Source organism: Balaenoptera physalus (assembly GCF_965194825.1).
Source record: "Balaenoptera physalus genome assembly, chromosome: 8".
Lineage (NCBI taxonomy): Eukaryota > Metazoa > Chordata > Mammalia > Artiodactyla > Balaenopteridae > Balaenoptera > Balaenoptera physalus.
In genome coordinates, this window is record NC_138887.1 from 64,658,281 (window position 1) to 64,678,517 (window position 20,237).

General features: G+C 43.4%; 1 protein-coding gene across 4 annotated transcripts in view; it reads right to left on the reverse strand.

Moving 5' to 3' along the window:
* Positions 1 to 17,050, reverse strand: part of DYNC1I1 (dynein cytoplasmic 1 intermediate chain 1) — a 334,077-nt gene extending 317,027 nt beyond the window's left edge. For 2 of the 4 annotated variants that reach the window (XM_082471864.1, XM_082471863.1), the window contains exon 1: positions 16,837 to 17,050. The gene's annotated coding sequence lies outside the window, so the exon portion shown is untranslated. The remainder of the gene's footprint in view (positions 1 to 16,836) is intronic. The other 2 variants (XM_082471862.1, XM_082471861.1) reach the window with 1 other exon arrangement.
* Between the last annotated feature and the right edge of the window lie 3,187 nt (positions 17,051 to 20,237).

Here is a 20,237-nt window from a genome sequence, read left to right on the forward strand (position 1 = left end):
AACATAAAACCCTATGTTACGGATATTAAACTTTCCTATTTTTCTCTGATTAGACATCAGCCCCTTAAGTCTATACCTTGCTCATCTTCATGTGCCTACAAAGCACCAAGTCTGGCGCATGGTTGCCACTCCCTAAGTACTAAAGAATGTTCCGGACTAGAATTGAAAAACTACTGAAGGAAGATAAATTTCACCCCTACACATATTTATTTTATTCGTTATCATAAAATCTAGACTTGTAAGCCCACTGATTCCAGGACCCTGTTATCACTCATGATGCTGAAACCATTCAAATGCACTTTATATTCTAAATGGGCATTCTTTCAGGTGCTACTGAAGTTGGGTGTTGAAACCACTACTCATGTGGTTGTATCTCAGTGAGCTTCCTAGGGATGTGGTCCGCAGCACGAGTAGGCAAGCCCCTCCCTTCCAGTCACTTGGATTAATTACAAACATTCCTATTCCCCTCCTCCAGGACCATGCTTAACAACCCCTCTGCAGTCAAGGACAGCCATCTGATCTGCTTTGGCTAATGAAATGTGAGGGACTAGGGCACACTTATCAAGATGAAACCTCTCTCAGCATAAGTCTCTGAGTGAACATGGTCACCAGGGACCCTTACCGACCCACACTAGACGTGTAACACGAGTGAGAAAAATCTTTCATCGTGCTCCTCTGCTCAGGTTTGGGAGTTGTTTTTTATTGAAGCATGATGCAGCCTAACCCTATCAGTACACTCCCATGGCCCCAACACACTCCAATGATCCAGCATTCTGGTTACTTTTCACCTTTCTTGACTTGGCGTTGGCAGCTTCCAGTACCCTCCTTTACCACCCCCCACCCAAGCCTGCTGTGGACTGCCCTCTGAAAAGGGTGTCACAAAGACTCTCTCCTTGACCAAACCCTAGACAGGTTCCTCCGAGTGGTTTTCAACTAGGCCCAGTCTGTGGGCATGTTCTCAAGAGCCCAATTTTAGCAAGAGTCCTGAGAAGTCAGTTTAGCCAGAATCCCCCACCCGCGATATCTGAACACCAGCACCTGATTGATATCTGACTGGATTCCTCACACCCCACCACCTCCCAAGTGACAGCTGATCACCTTGGCCTGCCTTTATCAAGAATCCTATTAGGTTCGTTTAGCCTGAATCCCTGCCCTTATCCCTGATGTTTCCTCTTAATAATTTTCCATCCACTGATCCCCACCCGGCTACTTGGCTATAAATTCCCACCTGTCCTTGCATTCAGAGTTGAGCACAATCTTTCTCCCCGTTGCAAAACCCCATTGCAGTGGTCCTGATATCTATCACGATACATAGTCCCCCTGAATAAAGCCTGCCTTACCATTTCTTTAACAAGTGTTATGAATAAATTTTTCTTTAATAGGTGTAAAGCACTAAGTGTCATTATTAAACATATGGTTGTCAGAACACGTGTCCTGGTTAAAGTAACTTTCATTCTGAATTTTCCCCAAAGAGTTACAAAATATTCTTTTCCACGTGCTGCCCTGATCTACCTTCCCAGTGTTTAGGAAGGCAATGGTGGGGTTGACATTGTCAAGGGGTGTTAAAAAAAAAAGAGACAACAAGCCCAAAATTGAGTCACCTGTGCTAAGTCTATGTCACCAAACCAAAACTTGATACCTAACTTAAAGTTTCAATCCCTCCCAGGAGCAGAATCTTAAACTAGTCCATCTGGAATCACCTGATCGGCACTAGTGAGGTAAATGGGATGCAGCCTGATGCATGAATCGTTGAATAAAGCCGATAAGATCTTTAAAATTTACTCAGTTGAATTTTGTTTTTTAACAGACTTGGCGGCGGCAGTGGGATTCAAAAGAAACTTTTCACAGCTTCAGGGATGATGAGAAACACAGGCATGGTACCCACAAATCCTTTCAGTTCTCTTGTTTCTCATCATCTCTGAGGGCTGTGGGTAAGCTCCTCTCAGTTCTCAGCTCTGCTGTCTTTGTGCAGAGGTCCCAATCTAACTGACTTTCCAGTCCAGGGCTTAGCGGGTCATCTTGAGCTGGCAGACAGTTCCATCTGGAACCCAAGTCCCTACCCTTGCTTCAATCCACATTTCCCTACTTGACTAAAATCCCTAGTTCCATGTTGGAAACTGCTGGTGATTCAGTCTGCAATTCCTCATTTGTTTGGAATCCTAGTCCGCAGTCACCACCTGTTGGGGTCTGCTGATTCAGTCCTTTCCCCAGTCCCCAGTATCACACTGAGAATTGCTGGTGGTACGCACAAGGCCAGTCCACAGGAACATGTCTTTGATGCTGCTGGTGTGCTAGTGTGCACATGTTTGTTTGTCTCATTTATACAGATAGAGGCTATTGCTAATGGAATCTCAGAAGCCAAAAGCTGTAAAACTGGTGGGCCTGGACTGAGAACTTAAAAGCTGTTAGAGTGCTACCTAACTCTAAAAGACTCCTGTGCTAGATAAGTTGGTCACAGAATGGCTAGACTGACACTAGGTCACCCACTAAACCCAAGAAAATTTTCATCCAACAGGGTACATTGTAAAACAACACACAATCCCCGGTCTACCAGCACATCCCTCTTAGGTATTAATTTGGCTCGGAGAGACCCAAGACCTAGCTAGCTTAAAAAAAAAAAAAATGGGATCTTTAAGTTCCAGAGTTGAGCATGCCACCTTCTGGCACACCTGCGCATTTTCTCTAAGAACTATAGTCCTGGAAACTGTATATATCTACAAAAATTGCAAAATCTTACTAAAAACAACCTAGAATTACAATGGCCATGACAGGGAATGTTCCAATTAGATTGATTGTTCATTTAAGAAGTACATTTGAAAGCAAGAGTTCCCAAATCAACAAACAGAATGGGATACCTATTTCAATTGGTATGCAGAAGCTTCCAAAAAGCTTCAAGATTCCAAAACAGCATCATTAAAAAATTCATTGCAAAAGGCTAATTAAAAATTAACAAAGATGCAAGAGGTACCTAAAATAAAAGACAGTAAGACACGTAACTCCTCCTGCTCCCCTCTATCCACCTTTACCTGACTACTCATGCTCTCTAATTCTCTGTCTAAACTGCCTTTCCACCCTGGACAGTCACCTTTTAAAATAAACCACCCACCCAAGGCTGCAGGAGATCCTCCCCAGGTATCTTTCACTCCTTGGACAAAGACCAAGCCAAGGACCATAATTAAAGAATTTCCTAAACCCACGGAGGATCCCCAAAAGTTTTCTGAAGTATTTAGAGTCCTCATTGGAGCCTATGATCTGGGGCTGCCAGATCTTTATCAGCTCGTGCACATGCTGGTAGGACCTGGTGAAGCCCAAAATTGTATGCAAGAAGCAGGATGGCGTAACCCTACTGATGATATTCGAGATCCTCGATCTTCATCACGGTCCCCTTATGGAGCAGAAAAAGCTTGCACAATGCAGCTGATCTTTTAATAGCCATTCCTAGAGTCTTCCTTGCCCACAATGACTGGTCTGTTATTCAAACATGCAAACAAAAAATGAATCTGTGGCCGACTTTAAAACCCAACTGGAAGCTCTCTTCCTAAGGCATCCTGGGTTCCATACCATAAATGATGTCACCCAACCTGCTCTAGTTGCCCAACCTGTAAATGGATTATCTCCTGAGATTAGCAGATTGATAAAAAGGCAGAAAATAGGACGGGAGGCCACTGGTTTGACTGAACCCATGACCCCTACTGAGCACTTTGAAAGGACTTTGGAATAAGACCGTAAACAAAAGTCTGCCAAACTATTAGCCTTTACAACTACAACAGTTCCAAGGCCAGAGACCTAAAATAATACCTGGGCCTCCCACACTGCACCCTCCAAGAGGGTCCATCATCAAAACATTGGCCTAGGGATCCATGTCTCAATTGTAATCAACTGGGGTACTGGAAAAAAGAATGCTCCCATTGATCCTGTAAAAATTCTTCAACATCAACTTAAATTCTCTCATATCTTCCCCCAAAGGGGGGCCCTCATATGGGCCCCTCCAAGAGTTGACAGGACTCCGACAGACTCTCTGGTAAATTGCCACTAGTAATTCCTTTACATAGCCAAGGGGAAATTAAAATTTAATGGGAAACCTTGCCAAATTGTGATAGATACCAGAGCTACACTCTCTACTTTAAATCCCAGAGGACAACAAATGCCTTGGAGTGAAAAAGAAGTTTCCACAGTGGGTATCTAATAAAATTCTATCTCAATCAGTACAAATGACTCTGGGACCTTTCACTGAAAAACATTCCTTTTTGCTCTGTGATACAGCTGTAGTCAATCTATTAGGTAGCGCTCTCCTTTCTAAATTAAAAGAACTAATAAATTTTGCTTCTAATGGAGACCTCACCTTAGAATGTCCTGACCAACCGGAACCTGATCTTTTATGTTCTTTACAATCTGTCCTTGATACAGAAGAGGAAGAATTCCAGCAAAAGACCTCTAATTTAATCGAGGTGCCTGAAAATCTGTGGGCTACCTCTAACACTGACACTGGGAGAATAAGAAGTGCAGAGCCTATAAAAATTCGGAGAGACATAACTAAACCTCTTCCTAAACTGCCTCAATATCCATTAAAACCTAAGACCACACAAGGCTTCATACCAATAATAGAAGACCAATTCACGAAGGGGCTAACGATTCCCTGTACCAGCCCCTGTAACACCTGGTCTTATCAGTCCCAAAACCTAATGGGTGGGGATGGCGATTTGTCCAGGACTTGAGAGCTATTAACAAGATTCCCCATTTTCCAGTTGTTCCATTCCCCAAAATCCTTTGTCACAAGTTCCATCAGACTCAAGATGGTTCACCATTGTGGAGCTTTGTCTTCTTCAGCATCCCTGGGGACCCCAACAGCCACTATCTATGCATCTTTACTTGGAACAATCAACAATATACTGGACAGGCATGCCTCAAGGGTTCATTGAGGCCCCTTCTGATTTTTCCCAAGTGCTCCACCAAGATTTATGTACCCTCCAGGTTCCTAGGAAATCAACCCTTCTACAGTAAGAATATAGATGACCTTTTGCTATATTCAGTTACCAAAGAGGCATCCATAAAGAATTCCACTTATTTGCTACAACAGTTAGCTAAAAAAGGACATAAAGTCTCCAAGGAAAAATTACAATTATCTCTACACACTACTCATTACCTAGGTCATAATCTAAGCGCTGAAGGAATCCAGCTGTCTCCAAAAAGAATTAAACTAATCCAAGAATTCCCTAGGCCAACACCTAAGTGACAACTTTGTGGATTGCTAGGCCTGGCTGGTTATTGCAGACTATGGGTTCCTAATTTTTCTCTTGTGGCTTTCCTGCTCTATGAACTCACTAAAAACTCAGTTCCTGAACCAGTTTCTGGGGAAGATAAACATGAGCAGGCCTTTATCAAACTAAAACAAGTGCTGCAAGAACCGCCTGCCCCAGGGCCGCCCAACGTCAAAACCATTCCCCTTATTTGTACATGAAAGAGGTAACCAAGCCCTGGGGAATGCTCACACAAGAACATGGTAAGCATAGGCCTAGTGCTTATTACAGCACACAATTTGATGCAGTTGCTCGTACCTATCCCAACTGCCTTAAGGCTGTAGCTGCAAAGTTAGCAGAAGCCTCAGCAGATTTAACCCTAGGAAATGACATTTATTTACAAACTCCACATATTGTCCAAGGTCTTCTTAATTCTGAATTGCCTCAACATTGCTCTGCAAACAGACTAACCTCCTATGAGATCCTTCTGCTTTCACCACCTAAATTGCATTGAAACATTATAAGGTCCTTAATCCTGCTACGTCACTACCCCTGCCTGAAGAAGGTGAGCCCCAAGACCTCGAGGTAATAACATCCCATTTCGTGACACCACGTCCTGTCAACGAGAAGCCGTCACAATGAGAAGCCCGCACGCTGCAACAAAGAGTAGCCCCAGTTCACCACAACTAGAGAAAGCCTGCACACAGCAACGAAGACGCAATGCAGCCAAAATAAATTAATTAATTAATTAAAAAAAAAAAAAATGAGCCCTTGTTCCAGACTTCTGCCACCCCGATGTCCTTGCAACAGGCAACAGCCTGCTTCTGAGTCAGAGTAATCATGATGGGCAAACAATGGCTGTAAATTCAATGACCGGTCAGGGCTACAGGAAACCCAGGATGGTGCCTGGCTCTTCCTGACTCCCTGGCAAACCGCATTTTTCGGTTTTTGCATTCCTTCACCCACCATGGTGCAATTAAGATGACTGAAATCATGAATAAACACTGGTGGAGGGCCTTCTATAAAATTATAAAAACAGTTTACCACCAATGTCTGACCTGTCAGGTCCATAATCCTGAAAAAACTATGTCTGTTCCCAGAGGCCACAAACCTCCTCCCTCTGGACCCTTTGAACACCTGCAGTTGGACTTCATTCAACTGCCACTTAGCATGAGTTATCAATATGTTCTTCTTATCGTATGTATGTTTTCTGCATGGGTTGAAGCCTTCCCCTGCTGCAAGGCTGATGCCTTCACAGTGGCAAAGAAACTGTTAGAAACCGTGTTTCCCACTTGAGGTGTACCTTCCACAATCTTCAGCAACTGAGGTAACCACTTCACTGCGCAAATCATATAAGCTTTAACAAAACCTTGTAAACTTCTTGAAATCGTCACTGTCCCTATAACGCTCAATCATCAGGCAAGGGTGAGAGAAGTAATGGATCCTCAAATTCAAAATCTCCAAACTTGCTCAAATTGTTAGACTCCCTTGGCCTAAGGTATTGACTCTGGTTTTGCTGACTGTTCGCAGTAGCCCTTTTGGGAAACATAAACTTACTGCACATGAGATAGTCACCAGCAGACCAATGTCTACTGTGCACAAATTTTCTGTTGATCCCTTGTTATTTCACATTAACATGACCAGCTATTGTAAGTCTTTAATGTCTTATGTTGAAGCTTATCACCAACAGATTTAAAAAAGCTCTCCCAGATCCCAATTCAAAGGATCCTGTTGGCCACAGTATGGAGCCTGGTGACTGGGTATTCTGGAAACATCATCAGAGGAAGACAGCTCTTGAACTCAGTTGGAAGGGACCTTACCAAGTGCTCCTGACTGCTGACACCATTGCAAAACTAAAAGGCACTGAACCCTGGGTACATATCTCAAAGCTTAAGAAGGCTCCACCTGATATGTGGTCCTGTACAAACACTGGAGACCTGCAAATCAAACTGACTAGGAAGAGAAGTAGCCAACATCAAGATAGACTGCTTCTACCAAACACCAGATCAAGACTTCATACTTCAAGTAAACATAAACCCCTTTCTTCTTCCCTGTCTTTCCTTCACTCTGGCATTGGCCTGGAAAGATAATGCCATCATCTGTTATCTTCCAGGCCATTGTGAAGGGGGATAATCTTTCAGACTGCTGCATTTGTCATCAAAATCTCTGATCTGTCCATGATGCTGGAGACCCCCTAGTCCTCCCTGTGACCAATTATTCCTCTATTCCCAACGTCACCACAAACTATAATTGACTCCCCTTAGAAGGCACTTGCAGAGTCCAACTTTTATAGCCAGTGCTTGTTTTAACTTTCTCCACTGATAACTCTACTTGACCAATTAGACACAAACACCTACACAAACTGTAGTACATTTGCACACTCACATTCTTATGATTATCTAAGTCAGATCTTCCCCCAATCATGAAAAGATCTCACCAGCAGCACCCATTTTTGCAAGGAATTTAGATCAACTTTTTATTTCAGGTTAGGAGATTTACCTCCCAAATGCACTGGAAACCTAACTGACCCTTGCCTTGAATGGGTAAGTGCAACAATCCCTTCGAATGAATTCATCAAGAGTGCCACATTAGCGGGAGCGGTTTGTGCCCCCTCAGGATTTACCTTTGTCTGTAGTGGTTCTTGGGCCTACGAGTGCCTGGATGGCTGGCATATAACTGGGCAATGCCTCTTAGGTAACCTAACTGTGCCCCTAACTGTTCACAGACTGACACAGCTCATTGGTCACCTTCCCTGAATTTACATCATTGAGTTAGAAAAGACCTACCAGAAGGTGCTCATGATTCCGGATTTGCTTCTGTTGGCAGGTCCCTACTTTCCTGGTTCAGAGTGAGTACAAATGAAGCTATGATCAAGAATCTCTCCTTAACTCTTGAAAACATTGCAGAATCCACTTCTAAAGCAAGAGCTGCCCAAGAAAAATCCTTAGACTCTCTGGCCAAGGTTGTTCTTGATAATAGGATAGCCCTTGATTGTCTTTTAGCTGAACTAGGTGTCCGTGCTATGGTCAATACCACCTGTTGTACCCGTATTAACACTTCTGGGGAAGTTGAAACTCAGCTATACAAGATCACTGAGCAAGTCAGTTGGCTTAAGAAAGTGACTATTTCAATGGGGTCTTTCTTTGACTTAATAGATTTTGATCAGTTGGATCTTGAGGACCATGGCTCTGAAGTGCACTCCAGACATTGGGAATTGTCCTGTTTATAACAATCATAGTAATCTCCCTGGCACGATGTATTCTCACAAAAGCTTTAAATGCATGTTCACAGGAGGCAACCACCAAGCAAATGATCTCTCTAAGACTGGAATTTCAGAAAAGAAGCAAAGAAAATGACCGATGTAAAAAACGTGAACTTGAAGTTGTGACCCGTGAATACCACAGAGAGGATGATTAAAAAAAAAAAAAAACATGAGAACTTCAGAGCGGTAGCTGGGAGTGGTGCTAATGCCTTAAATTTTGATCACATCTCTCAGTAAAGCTCACAGTCTGATCAAAAGGCAGGAATTGTTATTTAAAAAAAGAGAGAGAGAAAGACAACAGGCCCCAAACAGAGTCACTTGTGCTAACCCACATCACCAAACTGAGTCTTAATACCTAACTTAATTACAGTTTCAACCTCTCCTGGGAGTAGAAACTTAAACTGGTGTATCCGGAATTACTGATCAGCACTAGGCAGGTAATCTGCCTCGTAGACCCTGCCATCCCCTAAAGGAAGGTGACCTTGACACAAACAATCCACTCTTTCCCTAGTAACTTCCTTGTCTTGCCCCCTTCTGCCTACAAAAGTCTTCCATTTTGTAAAGCTCTTCAGAGCTCCTTCCTATCTGCTAGATGGGACGCTACCCAATTCATATTTTGCTGAAAAAAAACCCAATAAGATTTTTAAAATTTACTCAGTTGAATTTTGTTTTTTAACTGAGGTGATGTTTCCAACACCCTCGCCCATCCCCCAAAGCAAAGTTCTACCCAGTTTACTGAGGTAAGTGGCTCTGTCTAGGCACAATGTACTTGGGAAAGGGAACATTTGAAGAGAGTATCCGTCTCCTCTCCTATAACTGTTTTGTAACCCAACTTTTCTATCTACTTTAAACTGAAATCTACAACTTGGCCTTCAAATTTTAGTAATTCATATTTCTTTATTTTGAAAAACAAAGGGCTCTCAAAGGAAAGGAGTACAATTCCCCCCTTTACAGTTCATGGCAAAAGATATGAGATTTCATCCTTACGTGATATGCCAATTACTTTTCAGCAGCATTCGAAAAATATTAAAAAGCTTAAAAGAGGAAGCAGGAAAATCTGTATTCAAAACCACAAACCTGGCCTTTACAAAGTCCCTGGGTGGTCCATATTTGCATTGGGAGATTTAGTTTGGCATTTTAACTTAGGTAAATAGACTCTCACTTTCCTCTGAGCCTGAAAACATTCAAAGACAGAGGACCCTCTTTCGGAGCCAGTGGTAACCTGTACCTTCTGAAAGTGAACAAAGTCACGCTTTTCAAGGAAACAAGCAGAGAAGTTTTCTGTTATTCTCTCTCCCACAAAATACACACCAATTCCCACAAGCCCTTGCTATTTTGATACTAATGGGGGAGATGGTGAAACAAGAGCCACGCTTCATTTTAAAAGGGAACACTGTCAAAACACACATTCCCCACAGGGCCTTCTACCCTTTCAGCCACCCAAACCCAGCAACTACTAAAATCCCACAAGCTGATTCTGAGACAGAATCCCATGATCATCCTCTCCACATGGCCCCACTATAACATTCAACAACTTGATCAACTTTTAAAGGCTTACATATGTGCACAACAGGATCTAAACTACTTTCAAAAGGAGAGGACTTCATTCCATTTCAATTACTAAAACCTCCAGCTTGTCAAACAAAGAAATGGGTACTATTTCAAGTTAGAGCGGGAAAATCCGTATCCTACAAGGGAAACTGTAGGCAAAGGATGTAAAATATTGTCATCATTTATTCATTAGAGCTATTTAAAATACATGTGTTACTCTTGGTTTCACTCTACATATTAGCATAAAATAGAAATCTGACAAATGAATCAAAATTTCCCCTCCCCCTCCCAGAAAGGAACCCAAGTACTGCCCTGCTCAGAGAGTGTCAGATCAAAGCCAGATCAAAAGAATTAGACCAAGGGACTCATAAAGGAAAACACAAGACTCAAACCATCCTACCTGTCACTTCTAGAATGAAAGATTATCTTCCTCAAGACTGCCCTTCCCCCAGCAGAAATGTTCAATGTGATCCTGATTCAGGAAGGCAAGGCTTCCAGAATTCTAGGCATTACCAAGCCCACGTTCATATTGGGCCCAGACGTGCAATAGCAGTTACATTTAAGGAAGTGAATGTTTTACTAAACACATTAAAATAATCCAAGGGAGAAAGAATTAAATCTTATAATAAAAGGAAAATTAAGTAGGATTTATTCTGGCTAATATTTCAGGTCAACAAAGCTCGTTGAGATCTACCACGTGTAAGACCCTCTGCTGAAAGATACAAAGGATGCCTCAGGAAGCCTAATGTCTTGAAGTGGAAGGAGGCAGGTACATAGCATAATTCACTTTTTAAAAGCATACCTTTGGTTCAAAGCAGGGCAGGATCACACAAGTCCCTGAGAAGATAAGGCTAGAGAGTGGTATCATGGCTGTTGAATAATAAAAAGTATCTTCCACGCATTGAGCATGTACCACATACTGGACCCAGTACTCTCATTATCTGCAATCCTTACAATAATTTTGCAAGCCAAGTATTGTTAGCCCCATTTCACAGATGAAGAAACTGAGGCTCACACAGGCAGTCAGTGGAATATCAGGCTTTTTCTTTCCTTTCCCTTATGCTGCCTTTTAAATGTTATGCTCTTCTTATCTTGTAGAAGACCAAAGAAATGGACTTAAATTACAGCTGAGAAGATTTCAATAGAAAACCAGAACATCTAAAGCAGGGCTTCTTAACCTTGGCTGTTCTGTGCATTGTAAGCTGTCCAGCAGCACCCTGATCCTCCCCACTACAGATGCCTACAGCCACCCTCTCTCCCCAAATGTGATAACCAAAAATGTCTCCAGACATTGCCAAATGTCCCCTGGGAAGGACAATCACTCCTGGCTGAGAACCAGTGATCTAAAAACACTGGAATGGGCAGATCTCTTCCTGTAAATCACTAAATAGCAGAAAGACAGCTATCCATACAGTCACCTGCCTGAGGGCAAGAGATGGGACCAGTGGCTCTGCTGTTCTTTCTGGCCCTGCCACCTTGAGTTTGAGCCACACAGACGAAGGCCATGGACCTGACTCCCGGCACTGGCCCCGCAGTGACCTGTAACACACAGCACCTGTGCTAGATAAATATGTGCTCTTCAAACTGGCATTGTGTGCCGCTGGCATCCATGAGGCTTTCTAAAGAGCATGCAGGAATGTTATTATGAGCTAATAACATCATAATTTCGAGATCCGGAACTTCTGTCTGTAGGCTTTCCAAAAACTGACCAACCAGAGAACACACCTGTGGTTGTACAATCATTCAGGGCCTCCTTTCCCATCTCCATTACCAGGGGAAAAAAAGGAAACACAAATCTTACTGTGACCATGCTTGACCACAAGGTATAAAAATACCCTTTTGATGAAGAGCTTCTTCAGGTACTTTTTAAATAGAGGTTGGTATAGCACTTAAATTTTAATTTGGATTCAAAGAATGATGTCATCGTTTTATTTTTAAATGTCAAAGTTTACAATATTCTGGAAATTACATTCATTGTGATTCTTTAAACTTACAATAAAAATGTTAGATGCCAACCTAAAGTGTGTGGGGGTGAGGGAGCAGTAAACTTTTTAAAAACCTTTAAAGGTTATAGGAGAGAAAAAAGGTTGAAGCATAATGAAGCACACTGGTGTCTGTTCCCAGGCCAACCTGCTGATCAAAGGCAGTCATTCTCTACAGTGCTGAGACTCATTTTTATTATAAAGAATGCTCTTGACTCTAACATAAATTTCTGCTTTATGTGTTTGCCACACTGATGGCATTAGCGGGTCTGTACCCAAAAATGAAACAATGGGGAAGGATCGCCAGATTGACACGAACTGAAAACTAAAGGGCATGTAGGTCATCTGGTAAACAGAGGTCCCCCCAGGATTAAGTACCAAGTTAGTGTTCCAGATCACGACGAAGCCACGATATCAAGTAAGCCCCAGAACACCGCACAACTCAGCTTTGAAGTAAGTTCATTTTTGCAACGAATAGTCTTGCAGCTACCCCGGCAAAATCAACCAATCAACTCTCTGGGCTCGGCTGTAGACTGCTATGCATTTGCTGCTCAGCAAGATACCTGGGCACACCTGAGAATCAAATGTGTGGGACATGAGCACACACCTCAAGGGAAAGCAGGGCTTGCTTATCCTCTGCCATGCTGAGAAATGTCTAATTTTCTTGTTCCCCTTTGATAACACATTTAGGCTTTTCCTATCAGCATGTGAGAGTGTTCCTGAGGAACTCTCCGTCCTGCCACAATAAAAAGCTACACTAAACAGCACTTTTTGGTGTCCCACATAGAGAAACAACGAAATATGTTGGGAAGAGAATAAACAGGCTTTGGACTCCGGCCAACCTACATTTGAAATCCAGCCCTTCTACTAACTGGCCTCATGTGGCCTTGACCGAGTGGCTTAATGTTTCCAATCATCTGATTCCTCGTTTGTCAAATGCAGATAAAAATGTCAGCCTTACAGGGATGTTGGGAAGAGTCGATGAACCCTAAGTGTGAAAAGGGTAAGTGCCTAGTGAATGGCCAGCAGTGCTAGGGCTGCCTGGGGTCCTGGAGACCTCACTTGGTTGCAGCATGCATTAGTATATGTTGTACTTGGACCTGGGCACTCTAGCATGCCTCTGTAGCGAAATGCCAGCAATGTCCAAAGAACCTTTTTTCTTGGCTGGTTCTAACAGGAGAGTTTGCCTTGTTTCCAACACATTTCAGCAGAATGGCCGCTGCTCCTCCCCCTTCCTGAACAGTGCACTTGAACCAGTGGTTCTTAATCTCTTTTTAGTCACAAATACCCAGTCTTTCCCTAGAAAACTGCATTTAGCACACATGCATAAAATTTTGCATCAATTATATCGGGTTCAATGACCACCTGAAAACTCTCATATGCCTGCCCTCCATGGTGCCTATGACTCCTGCTTAAGAAGACTCCTCTAAACAAAGACTCAGGAGATGCTTTATAAACATGTGGCTCCTCGGCTGGCACCTGGGTAGTGGCGTCTATGTTACAATGTAAGCTTCACGCTGACAGTCTGGTGCCAGGCTTCCTGCCGAGAAGCAAAGGAAACAAGTCCTGGGTACCAACGAAGAGCTCCCAGTCAAGAGGACTCATTTTTTACATGGACCTGGGCAATGGTTTATAAATTTCAGAGTAATGAGAGTGGAGTTAACTGTAGTTAATTCTCAAAAGAAGTGAACCCTAGAAGTTCACGGTCCCAGCAAAGTCCCCAAAAGAACATACTTTCTCACATTTTCTAGGGAACGTAGAAGACACAACAGTTTCTAGTAAAAGGGATCCCTGATCAATGGAACAACTATTTACATGGTATTTGAGATCCACAGAGTATTTTGGGGAATTACTAGTTTCATTAAGGAGACAGAACGAAGGCAATATCTGACTTCAAAAGAGCTATGGTCCTACGTTGGTTTTGCCATATCATCCACACCTACCAATCAACTGGCAAAAAAGTATGGCTACACTTAAGGCTTAAAAGAAATAGCAATGGCTCACAAGGAAAATGGGCAACAAACCCAAAAGAAACAGACAAGCTCAGCTTTTTTGCTTCTCACAGGGGACGCTAGCTAAAATGGATGAGTACTGGTTTTAGAGTCAGACCTGATTTGAATCCTACCTCTGCTATGTATTAAGTATATCACTTAACTCAGTTTTTCATCATCTGTAAAATATGGATAATAATGTCTACTTCATAAGATTAATATAGGGATTGAAATGAGATAACATAAGAGCCTGGTATTCAATATATGAAAATTAACCAGTATAAACTGTCCTATAGAAGAGTACAGTCAGATTGCCCAGGTTCAAATCCTGGCTCTACAACTTATTAGCCGAGCAATTTTCAGAAAGTTACTTGACACCCTTGTGTCTTAGTTTCCTTGCCTGTCAAATAGGATTACAAATAATATCTACCTCATCAGATTTTTGTGAGGATTAAATAAGTTAATACATGAGAAGTAGTTTAAAGTGCAATGCCTGGCCAAGTGCTCAGTACATTTTAGTAAATGTATTGGTCATGTAATACATTCAGCAAAGGCATGCAATACATTTAGGAAATGTACTGAGCACTGCTAAAGTGCTCGGAATATTATTATCAACCTTTGTTTTATTTGATGGGGCAAAGTATAGGGAGAACAAGGTGATGAAAGAATATACTTAAGTTTGCAATGCATGTGTGTGACCTCTACATTTGATGCTATTAGGTGACAGAAGGAAACAAGGTGACCAGGGAGGATGAGCGGCCCACTGATATAACTGTTGATGAAGCCTGTACACATCTGTCTGTGCTAAGAGACGTGGCTGGGTTTAAAAACTTGGCATGTATTTTACAAGACTCGTCTGCATCGTTGTTTTGAATATGAACAGAGCAGCACCCAGGCTTTATCTCCAAGAATTACTTGACTCAGCACTGGAGTCAAGGAAAAGGCTCACTTATTAAAGGCAGACTCTGGAAGGAATATTTGGGGAAGTAGGAGGGGTGGGAACAAAGTTCATAGAGCCCCCTCTTAGGCATGAAACATGATGAGAAATGTCTGATGACTTCTTCTTACCATCTCAGTTCACTAGAAACTAGGGACCAGGGAGCACCACTTGTGAGAACTCTGCTCCACTCTTCTGTGGGTTGAGTTTATCTTCTCTGCCCATATCCCTAGTGGTGATTATACATAATGATATAGACCTGTAACACCAAAAAAGCTTCAGGACTTATTTCTAGTAGGAGAGGAGGAAAGGCTGGGTGTGGGGAGGGGCTGAACCATCCCTCTCCTCCGGGGCACTGTGCAGAAGCTCAGCAACCCTGAGGTCCAAGAGAGAGGAAGCAGGTGCATCAGTGCCTGAGACAGGGAAGAAAAAGAGAGATGTGGAAGATGTTATGGGCCAAGAATGGGGCCCAGAGCTGAGCAGGCTGAAAAAAGCCTGCATTGGGCCCCCAACTATATTAGTTAAACATACCAATGATGATGCTAGAAGATTTTTAAAAGAAATGCCTCTTGGAGCACTGGATCCTCAAACCTTAAGAAAGATTGGGGAGCTGGTTCCTATGAAGAGAACATTTGATGACTTAGTGGTAGCAATGTATGATTTTATTTTACTAAGAAACATAGTCAGAAGAGCAGAGTTTGGGTCCTTTTTTTCCATGCCGAAACTTGCCCTGAGTGCAAATTTCGAATTTACTAATACTGATCAACGTCTTTCTCTATAATTTCCACAGTGAAAATGTATACAGAGGCAGTCACCCATATCTGTGCTAATATTACCCATATGATGTCTTCTGCAGCTACCATGCCTTACCGTTGGTTATGTTTTCTGCTAATCTGGAATATTTGCAAGCAATTTTGCACAACCCTGAACTACAGTAAGTCTACAATGCCCACTTGAAAGGCATTCCCGGCAAGAAAATGGCTGGCTACTTGTTCTGACCCTTACCTAGATGTGGGAGAGTCCAGGATAAGGAATATATTCCATCTGCTGCATTTTGCTGAGCCTCTAATTTCCTAAGTAATTTCCGGTCCTGATCCTGGGTTTCTGTTCATCCTTATTACAAGTCATGAGACTCCCGGACACTCAGTTCCCATCAGTGTCGCCAGGGTCACTGACCTTATGATGACGACGCACGGATTTATAAGGCCAGAGCGATGCGGTAGTGGGAGTGGGGGAAGGAGAGGCACGCGGCCGCGAAGGTGTTTACTAAAACACATCCCCCAGCCACACTTTTTTTTTTTTGCAGCAGTGAGAGAAACGGGCACCTTCTTGCGTGAGTGTTTAATTAATGCCTTGCTGGAAGTACCTTCGCTTCCTTCGACTTGGCGGGTAGCAACAGCATTTAAGAGCTTTGCAGACAGCTGAAAATGTACTCAAACAGCACCCATTCCCCTCCCTCTGCAGCCCCCCTCCCTCGGGGGCCGTCAGCTGGTTGCTCTGAGGGGTGCGGATTTCACTGCCGCTAACCTTCTGCTCCCCGGGAGAAAACCGAGGCGGGGCGCACTGGGACGCCCTCCCAGCCCACAAGGTGATGACACCACTACTCACTCTTTCTCATCTGCCCTCGCCTCCTGGCTCAGCCGGGAGAGCCGCAGCAAGGGGCTGCAGCTGGCGGGGGGTGGGGGGGCTTTGGCCGCTTTCAGGCGCCGCGGAGCACGCAGGAGCCCGGGGAGGGGGCCGAGGCCAAGGTCCGGCTGCGGCTGCCGCGACCGCACTACTGCCCGGCGGCTCCAAAAGCCGACAACCCGGGGGCGGCAGGGTTGAGCAGGGGCGCGGAGGCGGCGGCCCGGGGAGCGCGACCCCCCCTCCCGTTTACCTGGACGCGGTCGGCGGCGGCTGCGCAACTGGGCTCGAGAGCGCGGCCACGGCTCCCCGGCGGCGGCGGCGGCGGCGCTCGTGCGCTTCCCGAGGGCGGCGGGCCCGGCGCGCGCAGGATGTGCTGTCTCACGCTGCGCCGGCCGCTCGGCTCACGCTCCTCCGGGACCCACAGCACTTCCTCCCTCGCTGGAGCCTGACACTGACAGCTCCCTGCGAGCACCCAGTCTGCGGCTCGCCCCGCCCCCGGCCCACGCCCTCCACGCCCAGCGCTCCTCCCGCGGGAGGGCCCTCCGCACCCGGGATCGCGACGAGCGGGTGGCTCCGGCCCAGAGGCTGGTGGCAGCAGCGTACCTGGGGAGGTCTATCCGTCTACCCCTGTGCCACCGGTAGGACTCGCCTAAGTGGCTGCAAACGGAAGAGCTTCAGTGTTGTGAGAGCTCCTGCCGACATGCCAACATGGAACAACTTTCACTCCCTGACAACTACTTTAGGTTATTTAAACAGAAATAGAGAAAGCTCAGATCCATCTGTCACGCACAAAGACTTATAGATTTAGCCTTAATTTTTCCCAGAGGAAAAAATATATATTCAGCTTGTCTCCACAACATTGCTTCTTAAAGTCCTAGCTTTTAAAAATCTGGGTAACAAAATATCCTCCATATGCTAAGTGAAATAAGTCAGACAGAGAAAGACAAAGACTGTGTGATATCACTTGTATATGGAATCTAAAACATACAAGGAACTAGTAAATATAACGAAGGAGCAGACGCACAGATATAGAGAAGAAATTAGTGGTCAGTGGGGAGAGGGAAGGCGGAGGGGCGTTTTCGGGGTAGGGGATTAAGAGGTACAAACTATCATGTATAAAATAAGCTGCAAGGATATATTGTACAACAGAGGGAATATAGCCAATATTTTATAACTGTAAATGGAGTATACCTTTAAAAATTGTTCACTATATTGAACACTATATTGAATCAATATACCTTTTAAAGTATACCTTTAAAAATTGAATCACTATATTGCACACCTGTAACATATAATGTTGTGTAACCAAGCAGAAACGAATGGGGCCTTCCCAGGGACAGACCCCTCCCCCATATCCTCTGTTTTAGCTCCTCTGTGAAGTGCCTAGGTAACAGTATCTGATGCACATTTCCTGAGTTGTTTTACAGACGCTAAAACCCCCAGGTGGAAGACATTAACTAGTTAACTACTCAATGACCAAGAGCACGCAGCCCCCTGGCCTATTGGCGCCTAAGGACAACCTCTAAACCTAAAGTTAACCCCTGTGACACCGCCCTGTTACCTCACCATTACCAATCAGAGAATTTTGCAAGAGCTGATCAGGTACCCTGGGGCTCCCCTCCCTCACCTTGCCTTTAAAAATACTTTGCTGAAACACATTGGGGATTTCAGGCTTTCTGAGCATTAGCTTTCCCGGACTCCTCGCATTGTGCCTTATAATAAACGCTGCACTTTCTTTCCTTCACCACAACCCGCTGTCAGTAGGTTGGCTTTACGCTGCGCGGGCAAGCAGACCCAAGTTTGGTTCAGTAACGATTGTATATCAACTATACTTCAATTTTTTTAAAAACCAGCACATATGAAAAAGAAAAAACTTTTTAATAAAAATCTGGGTAACCATTCTTGGACTCCCCCAAAGCTGCCGTTAACAGCCGAGTTTTAAGGCCCAGAAATGGATTGGGGGATTCTAATCGATGCAGGTTTGGCACCATTTTTAGGTAAGCTTTTCACCATGTTTCTTAGATATCTGTGGGGGTCATTGTACACATTAGAATGAAAGTAGAGAGCAAGGACTATATCTCGTTCACTGCAGTATCCCCAATATCTACAAGTGTTTGATGCAAAAACGGGTGCTCAATAAATATTCATGGATTTATTTAATTGACAAGTACTACAGTATTTTCGAAATAAATATAGATCTGATTGTGAATACAATATCATACCTATCTATAAAATGACCTTCCTTGTTCCAGTGTTGCCTTGCTGACAAATTATTGCGAGCATAAGTATGGCTAAAAAAGGAGAGCGTTAAAATGTCTTTAGTTAGAAGGAATTCAAACTATTCCAGAAGAAAAATTCTATGACACAAATACTTGCCACTGCCATGTATTAGATACTTAATATATGTCAAACTCTACATATATTTTCCTTTTAAATTTTTCAGTAACACTATGTAACAGATTCAATGCCATGCCCATAGAAAATGAATCTGTGTCTCAAAGAAGTTAACTACCTTGCCCGAATTCCACAGCTCCTGAGTGATTCACCTGACATCAGAATCCGTGTCCACCTGACTTCACAGCTTATACATTCCCACTTGGTATTACTGTCTCTCCAATATGAGGGTTGATGAATGTCCACTACCTGCAAAGCAGTGTTATGTTAGGAGTTTCAGATGGTCCAAAATGGAGGAGAATATAATCCCTTTTCACCAGTAAGGTTAAAATCCAGTTGAAGGTGGAAAAAGAGATAAAGGCAACATATAATTAAAGACAAACCATAAGGAAATGGTCAAAGCCGTACAATGGGTTACGAGAACTCAAGTAAGAGCCCATCTGGTATGAGTGGAGGAGATTGTAGGAGGAAATTAGAATTATGAATATGGATAATATTTGAAATGGGTAGGTAAGGTTTTTAACAGTAGAAATGAAGAAGGGAGAACATTTTCAGGCATAAGCAAAGCTCCAAAGAAGAGAAAGCACTATGTATACTTAGTAAATGTTGAGTGAGCCAGCTTTTTGGAGCATAACAGACTCATAGGGGAGCAGATTTGGGCCTTAAGGGATGCTGAAAAGCAGACAATGGAGTACCACCATGACAGATATTTGAGCAGGAAATGACACTTGAGGAGAGTCATCTGAGGGTATCTAAGTATAGGGGACTGGAACAAGCAAAGGCTGAAGAGACCAATTCGAAGTTCATTGTAAGAATCCAGGCCAGGATTAAGAAGGTCTAAATTTGTCAATCGTATTCATCATGCCTGGCACAAATTAAACCCTCAATAAAAAGCAGTTGTAATTATTTTTATTATGTACTCAGGCATAGTACAGATATTGGGTGTGGGACTGGAAATGAATAAGAAATAAATGGTGTCTATATTCCAGAGACTCAATATCTAAAGAAAAGACACCACTGGCTTTAATACCAAGCAGACTAAGAAAAGCAGAACAATTAAAAACATTTGCCATGAGAGATCAAGAAGGAGAAAATGCATTCCAATTGGGAATTCTTGTGATCTGGAAGGTCTTGTTGAAGAGGTTCTGGGTGTTTGTGTTTAGTTAGATGCAAATTTTGACACATGGTGATATGCGCTTGAGAATGAGGTTAGAAAACAGGCACAAAAAGAGGTATAGACCTTGCTTATTGATAGAT